Raw genomic sequence first — 11,678 nt, 5'->3', positions numbered from 1 at the left:
AACTCTCTCAACTTTGAGACCCGCCATCTGAGGGTCTGACCCCTATTCAGTGTTTCCACAGCCTCCCTGGTGGGCTAGACCTGTAGCCTAACTTAAAACTACCTTCCACTGCCAGACTTTTATTGTCCTAAAGTCTCCAAGTGCCTTGCCTCAGTGTATTTACACTAGACTCCTCATGAGGAAGCCCTCAATCCCCTCACCTCCTTACACCTCATTTTTATTGGGCCCCTAGATCTCAGTTCACCAGCTACTTTATTGAATGCTGCTCTTGAGACGCTAGAATTCTACAAGAAGGGGTTGAGTTTATTTTTCTTAGCATCCCCAAAACCACCCAGAAGCCTTCCAAAGAGCAGATGCTAAATTGATATTTGAACAACTATAGTGCAAGTGTGAAAGAAAGCAATGTTACTGGGATTTCACTTCTCCCACATTCTTAAATAAGCAAAGCCAATCCAGATAAATAAACTTCAATTTTACAAAGAAAGACTAAACAAATAAAAACAAACGAAGAAGTGAATACCTCTTAAGATTTTTTTCTGTATCTGATAATCACACAGACTTCACTGTGGAAAAATTTCCATTTTCACAAAAAAATCCATATTGCAATATCATGTTATCTTGTTCCGAATGACAAGAAATGATTCAAGGATTTCAGTCTGTGCTATGTAATACGAAATTTCTTAGTTTTCAACTTGATAATCTGCAGTACATGTCGGAGCTGTGCCATTAGTATACTTGGACTCTGAAGCTAAACACATTTTAATTAAAAGGAACAATATTTAAAAACAGAAAAAAGAAAAACCTCCAATTTGTGCATATTGTATAGGAACACAAATAAATACGTTATATGCTGAATTTCCATGAGCCCCACCATGGCCCTCCGCTAGTGGGAAGATTGCCTGCTTTCTTGAAATGCAATGTGAAGTATCTGCTCAGACTTCACTAGGGGTAGGAGGAAATTTGGACATGCTCTGGAAAGTGCACTGGCCCTGGCACCATAGGAGCCCTGGCTGCAGCTGTGGCTCTGGCTCTCCTTCTTCAGCTGTCAAAGCCTCTTCATACCAGAATGGGAAGGCACTGCACTTGGTATCATTGACATTAGCCCCAGACTCCCACATTCTTTTATATATCTATATCTATCATGGAAGCACTCCATATTAGTTTAGAAAACTGTACTCACTCCTTTTTGTAGCTTTGTAGTACTCCACTCTGTGGATATATCATGTTCCCTCAATTAACATGTGCATAGGCATTTACATATTTTCATATGGTTGTGGATGTCTCTTCAGAATTAATTTCTGAAAACACTGAATTACTGGCTCAAATGTAAAAGCACAGTTAATTTTCTGACATTACCAAACTGTATTTACACTCCAATCTCATTCTTTGACATGTAGCTCTCAAAGAATGAGATCATTATATTCTCTAAAACTATATACAAAAGTAAAGTGAAAAGGGATTAAAGACCTAGCTATAAGAGTGGAAACCATAAAACTCTTAGAAGGTAATATGAGCAGAACACACTTTGACATAAATCATAACAATATTTTTTTTGGATCTGTCTCCTAAAGCTAGGGAAATAAAAGCAAAAATAAATAAATGGGTTGTAATTAAAGTTAAAAGCTTTTGCACAGCAAAGGAAACCATCAACATAATGAAAAGCCAACCTATTATATGGGATAAAATATTTGCCAATGATGTAAGCAATAAAGGGTTAATATCCAACATATATAAACAGTTGATATAACAGTTTAAAAAAAATCAAGAAAAAGATGGGCAGAAGACTTAAATGCACATTTTTCCAAAGAAGACATACAAATAGCTGAGAGGCACATGAAACGATGTTCAACATCATTAATCATCATATGAATGCAAATTTAAACCACAATGAGGTATTATCTTATACCTATCAGAAGGGCTATCATTCAAAAGGAACAGAATTAACAAATGTTGGTGAGCATGTGGACAAGATTTGTACACTGTTGGTGGGAATGTCAATTGGTGCAGCTACCATGGATAACAGTAAGGAGGGTCCTCAAAATCTAAAACCAGAACTAACACATGACCCAGCAATCCCACGCCTGGTTGTGTATCTAAAAAAAAAAAAAAAAAAAAGAACCCACTAATTTGGATGGTCTCCGTCAGGTACTTGATGCTTTTCTGAGTCTAAGGGTTTCCACTGCTCATCACCCCTTCCCCTCCAGCCTCGTCTACTCTCTCCCAGTGACCCCACCCCAGTCCAACCTCCCTGTTTATTACGAAGGCACCTGTGAGTGGCACAGCCAGTGTGACATGAAGAGACAGTCCTTCCCAGCCACCAGATAATCAGGAGTTTTGGCCAGACCTTTGAGCACACACTGAGACAGTGAGGAGTCAGACAAAAAGCACAGACTGTGGCGCTGAAATGGATTACTAAGGAACTTAGTGATGGGGCCAGTGACCCTCCAGGACAATATTCTGCAGGTCCAGTTGGGGATGATACATTTCATGGGCAAATCACAATTATGGAAAAGAATGGCAACCCATACATATCAAGGCAGTTTATTCTCTGTGACAGTTCATTTCCCTAAAGACTATCCGTTCATACTACCTAGGTTGCATTTGCAACAGAATTTATCATCCACAGATGAAAACTAATGGCAACACTTGGTTCGCTACTCTAGGATCACTGTGGTCTCTTGCTTTCATGATTTCTAAAGTTCTGGTATCCATTTGTTCACTGCTATGTGATCCGAACCCAGATGATAGCCTCCACAGTGCCAGACGTTGCATAGACCTATAAAACAGAAATAAATACAAAAGAATTTTTCAGGAATGTACTCAGAAGTATGCCATGTGATGCTACCTTAAAGTCAGAATAACCTGCATTAAAGCTTGAATAAACTTTGAGTTCAGTTAAGTCGCTCAGGTGACTCTTTGCGACCCCATGAAGTGCAGCATGCCAGGCCTCCCTGTCCATCACCAATTTCCGCAGTTCACTCAGACTCACATCCGAGTCAGTGATGCCATCCAGCCATCTCATCCTCTGTCACAGTCTTTTCCAATGAGACAACTCTTCCCATGAGGTGGCCAAAGTACTGGAGTTTCAGCTTTAGCATCATTCCTTCCAAAGAACACCCAGGACTGATCTCCTTTAGAATGGACTGGTTGGATCTCCTTGCAGTCCAAGGGACTCTCAAGAGTCTTCTCCAACAACACAGTTCAAAAGCATCAATTCTTCAGCGCTCAACTTACTTTAAATTACTGCTACAAATGAAAAAAAAAAACCCACTAATTCTAAAAGATCCACACACACACAATGGAATTTTACTCAGTCATAAAAAAGAATGAACTTTTGCCATTTTCAAGAACATGGATTGATTGGAAGGCATTATGTTAACTGAAATATGTGAGAGAGAGGAAGGCAAATGCTGTATAATACTGTTTATATGGAGAATTAAAAAATAAAACAGACTAGGGAGATGAAGCAGACTCACAGATACAGAGAACAAGCTAGCAGTGGTTACCGGGGAGAGCAGCAAGGGGGAGGGTAAGGGCAGGGATAGAAGATTAAGAGGTGCAAACGAATATGTATAAAATAGATAAGCTACAAGGATATACTGCAAAACAAAGGGGATATACCAATATTTTATAATAACTATAAATGCAACATCACATTTACAAATTGTGAATCACTTTGTTGTGTCCCTGAAACATAAAATATTGTACATCATCTATGAAAATGAAGTGAAAATGTTAGTTGCTCAGTCTTGTTCAACTCTTTTTGACCCTAAGGACAGTAGCCCGCCAGGCTCCTCTATCGATGGAATTCTCCAAGTAAGAATTACCCACTGGAGTGGGTAACCATTCCCTTCTCCAGGAGATCTTCCTGACTAAGTGATCAAACCCAGGTCTCCTACATTGCAGGCAGATTTTTTGCCATCTGAGCCACCAGGGAAGCCCACAACAACTATAACTCACTTTAAAAATATATATATTCTCCCAAATCATCCCACCCTCTCCCTCTCCCACAGAGTCCAAAAGACTGTTCTATACATCAGTTTCTCTTTTGTTGTCTCATACACAGGGTTATTGGGACGACCCAGAGGGATGGTATGGGGAGGGAGGAGGGAGGAGGGTTCACCATGGGGAACAAATGTATACCTGTGGCGGATTCATTTTGATATATGGCAAAACCAATACAATATTGTAAACTTAAAAAATAAAATAAAAATATATATATATATTCTCTCAGGAACTTTCACATATACAATACAGTATTATTAACTATGTGCTTCCCTGGTGGCGCAGTGGTAAAGAATCTGCCTGTTGATGCAGGAGATGCGGGTTCAATTCCTGGGTCGGGAAGATGCCCTGGAGGAGGACACAGCAACCTAATCCAGTATTCTTGCATGGAAAATTCCAAAGACAGAGGAGGCTGGCAAGCTACAATCCATGGGGTTGCAGAGAGTAGGAAACCACTTTGCCACTAGCAACAGCAATGATTAACTACAGTCACCATGCTGTACATTATATCCCTGCTGCTGCTGCTGCTCCTACGTCGCTTCAGTCTGTCCGAATATGTGCGACCCCATAGACGGCAGCCCGCCAGGCTCCCCCATCCCTGGGATTCTCCAGGCAAGAACACTAGGGCTATTTTATTTTGTAAGTGAAAGTTGTGAATGTTTATTCCATTTGGTCACTTACACCCATTTCATCCATCCTCCAACCCCTTCTTGTGGCAACCGCCAATCTGCAACATGATGGACCTAGAGATCGTTACTGGTTGAAGTGACTCAGACAGAGAAGGAGAAATATTATATGACATATCTTAGATGTATAATTTAAAAAGAGATGATACAAATGAATTTAACTACAAAATAGACTTACAGTCTCAGAGAACAAATTTATGGTTGTCGCTGGGGAAGGATGTGGGACAGGGATAGTTAGGGGATTTCCGATGGACATGTACACACTGCTATATTTAAAATGAATAAGCAACAAGGATGTACCGTATAACACAGGGAACTCTGCTTAGTATTATGTGGCAGTACTGATGGAAGTTTGGGGGAGAGTGGATACGTGTATATGTATGGCTGAGTCCCTTCACTGTTCACCTGAAAACTGTCACAATAGTGTTAATTTGCTATACCCCAACACAAAATAAAAAAGCTAAAATTTTACAAACACTGTGCCTCCAGTGCAAGGGCTGTGAGTTCAAACCCTGGATGGGGAATTAAGATCCCATGTGCCACAGAGCAAACCAATCCACAAAATATCATCACAGAAAAAAGTGATGGGGATCCATGAAAGAAATAATTGATAAGGTAGATTTTATTCCCTTCAACTTCTGCTCTATAAAAATACACCAAGAGAACTAGAAGATGAGCCATAGTCTGGGAGAAAATACTTGCAAAAGACATATCTGATGAAGGCTCTAATCTAAAATATACAAAGACCTCTTAATATTAATAAGAAGAAAACTAACATCTAAAAAAAAATGGACAAAAGATAGGAATAGATACCTTGCCCAAGAAGATACAGAGATGGCAAACAAGCATATGGAAAGATGCTCCACATCATATACCATTGCTGCTGCTGCTGCTGCTGCTAAGTGGCTTCAGTCGTGTCTGACTCTGTGCGACCCCATGGACTGCAGCCTACCAGGCTTCTCCATCCATGGGATTCTCCAGGCAAGAACACTGGAGTGGGTTGCCATTTCCTTCTCCAATGCATGAAAGTGGAAAATGAAAGTGAAGTTGCTCAGTCATGTTTGACTCTTAGCGACCACATGGACTGCAGCCTACCAGGCTCCTCCATCCATGGGATTTTCCGGGCAACAGTACTGGAGTGGGGTGCCATTGCCTTCTCCCCATATACCATTAGGGAACTGCAAATTAAAAAAAAAAAAAACAAACAGATATCACAACAACCCTTTCAGAATGGCCAGCATTCAAAGGACTGACAACACCAAATGCTGGTAAGGAGGTGAATCAACAAGAACTCTCATTCCTCAGTGGTGGTGATGCAAAATGGTAGAGCCACTTTGGAAGACAGTTTGCAAGTTTCTTAGTAAACTATACATACTCAAAACTGCTGGTACGAATATAAATTGGTACAGCCAATTTACAGGGAAAACAGTGTAGCAGTTCCTCAAAAAATCAAAAATAACACATAATACTTTCCACATTCCACTACTATCCAAAGGAACTGAAATCAGGACCTCGAAGAGAGCTCTGCACTCCCATGTTCATTGCAGCACTACTCACAATGGCCAAGAAAGGGAAGCATCCTAGGTGTCCAGTGACAGATGAATGGATAAAGAAGATGCAAAATATACATATAATGGAATGCCATTCAGCCTTAAAAAGAAGCTAACCTCCCCAGTTATGACAGCGTGGATAAACCTAGAGGACCTTCTGCTACGGTGAAATAAGCCAGACACAGAAGGACAAATACTGCATGTCATTTATATGAAGAATCTAAATTGGTCAAAGTCAAAAAAACAGAGAGCAGAGTAATGGTTACCATGGTCTATGGGAGGGTGAATGAGAAGGAACTGTAGACTTAAAAAACATTCACAGTCTCTGCATGAGACAGGGTGTTCAGGGCTGGTGTACTGGGATGACCCTGAGAGATGGGATGGGGAGGGAGGTGGGAGGGGGGTCAGGAAAGGGAACAATGTACACCCATGGCTGATTCATGTCAATGTATGGCAAAAGCCACTACAATATTGTAAAGTAATTAGCCTCCAATTAAAATAAATAAATTAAAAGGAAAAAAAAAAAAAAACATTCACAGCCTAAAAGCTGACAGGTATGTTCCCTTTGGTACAGACGTTTAGGACTTCAACCCAGGACACAGCGTCTAGAGTAACCCTGAGAGAACTGCTCCAAAGAAGGGAGGGGAGGAGCCAGGTTACATAGAAGTTTTGCAACAAAGGGCAGGTAGTCTGAATATCAAAAGATTAAGATAAATGAAGGAAAACCAGATAACCCTGGTTAAGGAATTTAGACCTTTTTGATATATGGAAAGATGCAAGAATCGGGGCTCACTGAAATCATTCCTTTGATATGAACTTCACATATCTGGGGCCCGTATCCTGTATTTTTGCATCCTGTGTTCCCTCAGGGTTCACCATCCGTGGTGGCTGCAACTGTCGATAACTGACAGTGTTTATTCACTGATACAGCAGGCAGTATTCCAATTCTCAGTATTAATCAAAAATTACAAATTTTAATTATACAAAATGAATAAGTTCTAGGGATCTACTATATAATATAGTAGTTATTATTATATATATATAATATATATTATAGTTAAAAATACTTATAGTTTAAAATACTTATAGTTAAAAATATAGTTAAAAATACTATATTGTATACTCTCTAAGAGGTCAAATCTTATGGCAAGTGTTCTTATCCCAGACACAAAACATAAAGTGTGAGAAGGCATCTGTTAAAATGGCCATCATCAAAAAGTCTATAAACAATAAATGCTGGAGAGGGTGTGGAGAAAAGGGAACTCTCTTGCGTTGTTGGTGGGAATGTACATTGATACAGCCTCTATGGAGAAGAGTATAAAGTTTCCTAAAAAATTAGGAATAAAATTACCACATGACCCAACCATCCCACTACTGGGCATAAACCCTTAGGAAACCATAACTGAATAAGACACATGTACTCCAATGTTCATTGCAGCACTATTTATAACAGATAGGCCACAGAAGCAACCCAGATGTCCATCGCTGAATGGATAAAGGAGCTCTGGTTCATGTATACAATGAAATACTACTCAGCCATAAAAAGACCATATTTGAGTAAGTTCCAATGTAGTGGGTGAACCTAGAGCCTATTATACGGAGTGAAGAAAGTCAGAAAGAGAAATATAAACATCGTATCCTGACACATATACATGGAATCTAGGAGACAGCATTGATGAATGTATTTGCAGGGCAGGATGGAGATGCAGACATAGAGGACAGACTTGGTGACACAGGGGTGGATGAGAGGGAGGGACAAACCGAGAGTAATACTGAAACATACACATTACCATATGGAACATCGACAGCCAATGGGGATTTGCTGTGTGATGCAGGGAGCTCAAACTGGTGCTCTGTGAAAACCTAGATGGGTGGGAAGAAGTGGGAGGTGGGGGGATGTTCAAGGGGGAGGGGACATATGTATACCTATGGCCGATTCATGTTGATGTATGGCAGAAACCAACACAATATTGTAAAGCAACTATATACTCCAATTAAAAATAAACTTAAAAAAGGATGAGAGGGAAATTTTGGAGGTAATGGATATGTTTATGGCATAAACTGTGGTGGTCATTTCACAGGAGTAGACTTATCTCCAAACTCATCAATAAATAAATCAGAAAAATACTGGTTAGCAAGGAAAACTAGCATATCCCAGTTAGGAGTATGCCACTGAACGTCACCATGAGGTAGACATCCTCAGTGGATGTAACAGAAAGCTCCAAAATGTTTCAAGGGCCCCAATCTTACCTATCTCTCACTTGACCTTTTTCATAAACCACTCCCACTTTCATTCATTTAACCACCCACAAGTGTCTATTCCTTCCCTATTGTTTGCCAAATTACAGTCAAGATAACTTGATTTCAATTATTATTATTATTTTAGTGGTGTGGGCTCTAGATCCCCCACCAAGGGCAGAGAGTGCCAGTCCAGCGGCTTCAAGGCATCATCCCACCTCAGGGGAGTGCCACCTTGATTTCTGGGAAACCACAGACAGGAGAAAACATGAATAAACCATCTAATCTGCCCAGGGTTTCCCTGTACTGGAATAACAGCACAGGACACATTCCATGCCAGCTTCACATGATGTCTCTCTGATTTACTCACAATCCCAAAGCACAGGCAGACTCAGAAAATACTACAGGTTTGGGTCTCAACCCCCAAAGAAAGTCCATATCACAATTGAGTCACACAAATTTTTTGGTTTCCAGTGCTTTCAAAAAATTTATGTTTATACTATACTATAGGTTATTAAGTGGGCAATAGCATCGTGCCTCAGAACAATATCAGATTAGATCAGTCACTCAGTCGTGTCTGACTCTTTGCGACCCCATGAATTGCAGCACGTCAGGCCTCCCTGTCCATCACCAACTCCCAGAGTTCACTGAGACTCACGTCCATCGAGTCAGTGATGCCATCCAGCTATCTCATACTCTGTCGTCCCCTTCTCCTCTTGCCCCCAATCCCTGATGTCTTAAATAGAAACACTTTTTTGCTAAAACAAAAAAGATGCTAACCACTATCTGAGCCTTCATTGAGTCCATCATTTTTGCTGTTGAGGGTGTGAACATTGCAAGAGGTATCAAAACGTGACACACAGACATGAAGTGAGCAAACGGTGTTGGAAACATGGAGCCGAAAGACTTGCTGGAAGCAAGGTTGACTAACACAAACTTTTAATTTGGTAAAGAAAAAGAACAAAGAAAAGAAAAGCAGTACCTGTGAAATACAATAAAGCAACGGGCAACAGAGTGAAGTGTGCCTGTAACTGTTAAGGGCAGTTTCCCATCCCAGGCTTTGTCTTTAACTACGCGGCCCACCATGTGAGAACCTGGTCCCTGGTCACGATTACCACAGCCTCATCCAGCCCGCCATGCACACAACTTATAATTACTTCCCACCGAAAGACTTATACTTTCCCAAGGCCCACCACTCCCTTGCATCAGGGAATTCACATTTGACTGCTGTCATGTCACCATTTCCTTTACATGACAGCTACTTCTCGACTCTATCATTTTATGGTCAGTGGCTAGATCTTTTTCTCAGTTCTCCAAGTACTAGCATGGAGTCTTCTATGAGCAGAGGCTCAATTGCTGTTTAGGGAATAAATGAGTCTGTGAGCATGAGGATGAATGTCTTAGAATTTAATTTTACATTTTTGAATTAACGAAGCATACACAGTCACTTATAATTTTGTAAAACACAACTAGAAAAGATGAGGAAACAAAATACCATCCATCTTACTTTCCCTCTATTTCTTGATCCCACATATTGCACTGCTTAATTTTTTCATATTGTCAAGAAAATAACATATTGTAATGCCATGTTATCTTGCACCAGCTTATTAAATAAGATGGAAGCTTTACCATTATTTAATACAACAGAAAAACTCTTATCCTTAAGACCAATAAACAACAGTAAGTGTGACTCATGTCATTGGTACACTTAGATTATAAGCTTTGAGGAGCAACCTTTGAAAAGTAGCAAGAACATAAAAACACAGATTTATCTCTAAATTCCTCATACAGAACACAAACCCCAAGGAACTGTACACTGTGCACCCTCTGGGATGCCCAATTCTATACTACTTATAGAACACTGAATGCTATCTTCAGCCACAAAGTACAGAATTTGGCTCAGCTTCATTAGGTGTGGGAAGAATTGCTGGAGGAACACTGGGACATCCGCTGGCTTGGGCCCTCTCTTCCTCACCTCTCAAAGCTGTGATACCCAGGATCTCTGATAGCTGACAGAAGGGGTGGGGTTGGGGGGAGGGAAGAAGCCTGGCAGGGTGTTCTACAGTCCTCAGAGTCCCCATCTTTGTATCTCTGAGTCTGACACTCCTCCATTTCCTGAACTGTGTCCACAAGCCTCCAAAGTTTCACCTCTTAGAGATCGGCAGGGGAGAAGTCCGGGAATTGAGTGCATGGGTGCCGCTTTGTGTCTCCATCTTTACTGCCCCATGCCTCGTTCGCACTCGGCGCTCTCCCAGTGACTGGAGTTAGGGCCTAGGTTTCCTTCATTTACAGAATCAAGTAATCGCTTGTCTTACAGAATGTCTTCGATCAAGATGTACTGAAGAAATCGGCCTAAGAGAGTTGTAGAACCGTCCCCTGCCGATCACAGAGATGAGACTTTGGGAGTTATCTTTGTTGCAGGACGGGGGAATGGTCCCTTGAGTCCACATTCAGGTCCTTACCTTGCCTACAGATCAGTCCTGGGAATCCACTCTTAGCCACACGAACGCGCTGAACATCAGTCCGAGCTCTTCGCCACCAGCACGGAAGTTTTGCAGAGACGCTTCCGGCTATGGCTGCCCTGTGCACGATCTCTGAGGGATGATGGAAGGGGCGGGGCTCTGTGGGGACCCCGTCGTTCAGTGTTCAGCAGTCCCTGGGTCATCCCTTAGGGTCCTCACCATGCGGTCTGTCAGAGCCCAGGACCTTTCGCACTACGGACTGGAGTCCTCCTGCCCCCAAACGAAGCCCTCACCTCTCTGAGTCCCTAGTGGGGAATCAGGGCACTTCTCTGTGCATCTCTCCTTGACAGGGGCAGAGCCACTCCGTGAGCCTTCCTCCTTGGTGGGAGAGACCCTCTCATCAGCACTGATGGTCCTCATCTTCCCGGTGGTGATGGCCATGATGCCACCCTCCTCAGAACGGGGGTTCCATCCATTCCTTCGCTGAGACCAGATAGAAATGAAGAGGCTTCTCATCCCTATAACTCTGCCTGGAGCCTCTGGGGTTAGGAATAGGGGCAGGGGTCTGTAAAGCCTCCTCATTTGTGGGTCTAGTGATACTTCTTTCTTCACTCAGGGAACTCACCATGGTCCTGGCCAGTCCTGGGACCTGACCCTCCAACCTGAGATTCTCCCTCTACTGAACTGAGGCCATTTTTCTTAGACTGAGACTTTGACCTCACAGAGAGCTACAAGGA

The sequence above is a fragment of the Bos taurus genome, unplaced genomic scaffold (assembly GCF_002263795.3).
Source record: "Bos taurus isolate L1 Dominette 01449 registration number 42190680 breed Hereford unplaced genomic scaffold, ARS-UCD2.0 Leftover_ScbfJmS_2420, whole genome shotgun sequence".
Classification (NCBI taxonomy): domain Eukaryota; kingdom Metazoa; phylum Chordata; class Mammalia; order Artiodactyla; family Bovidae; genus Bos; species Bos taurus.
This window is presented reverse-complemented; position numbering follows the sequence as displayed.